This window comes from Equus przewalskii, chromosome 19, assembly GCF_037783145.1.
Source record: "Equus przewalskii isolate Varuska chromosome 19, EquPr2, whole genome shotgun sequence".
NCBI classification, from domain to species: Eukaryota; Metazoa; Chordata; class Mammalia; order Perissodactyla; family Equidae; genus Equus; species Equus przewalskii.
In genome coordinates this window covers 10,857,816-10,858,667 of record NC_091849.1, presented here as the reverse complement: position 1 = coordinate 10,858,667, position 852 = coordinate 10,857,816, and the positions used below count along the sequence as shown (strand labels likewise).

The window sequence follows — 852 nt, the reverse complement described above, 5'->3', positions numbered from 1 at the left end:
TATGGGATCTAACATAGGTGTGGGGAAGAGAATTCCTAGGATCAGAGCTTGATGATAGGCCCAAGGGGAGAAATGTCTAGACTCGGAAGGAAAAAGGAGCTGGTAAAGAGTTGAACGCTTGAAAAATAATGATATTTATTTGACAGATTAGTTTAAGCATTCTGGAAATATTAGTGATAAGTATATATAAAAATAAGTAAGTAAGGGATGAAAGACCTGCAGCAATCATTAACCTCAGGAAAAACAAAATATTTAGGAGAAAGTAAATGTAATTATAGTAGAGTTCTTGTCAGTTATAAATTATAGCTTCATAGTTATAATAATATAAACATTGACAATTGATTTAAAATCATGGTTTTAAAAAGATGAGTGAAGGAAAATTTGTGGGTAAAGGATGAAAACGTAGTTCTCAACAATTATAACAGGATATTGATTTTTTTTAAAAAAAAAATATGGAATGCTTCACGAATTTGCACGTTATCCTTGTGCAGGGGCCATGCTAATCTTCTCTGTATCGTTCCAATTTTGGTATACGTGCTGCTGAAGTGAGCACAGGATATTGTTAATTAATGTTAAAATCTGATATGTTAAGAAATGATAGTATAGACATATTATTTATATAGAGGTAACAACAGGAGAAACAGCTGAAAATATGATAATAGTTGCCTTTGGTAATTGGGACTGCATGTGAGGAGAGGCATGGCCCTCAATTCTTCATTACACTAAGCCTTTTAATGATGTTTGATTTTAAAACCACAATGATATATTACCTTGGTTAAGAAGTAAAAATTAATAAGAAATGAGGAGGGAAACACACTCACACGGAATCTTAAGTGAAATCCAGAATAGTTC

The 852-nt window shown here is 32.3% G+C and overlaps 1 non-coding gene across 1 annotated transcript; it reads right to left on the bottom strand.

Annotated features, from left to right (window-relative positions):
• Positions 1 to 446: 446 nt before the first annotated feature.
• Positions 447 to 553, bottom strand: LOC139077544 (U6 spliceosomal RNA). The gene has a single exon (XR_011530167.1). It is a non-coding gene; the product is annotated as a U6 spliceosomal RNA (small nuclear RNA).
• Between the last annotated feature and the right edge of the window lie 299 nt (positions 554 to 852).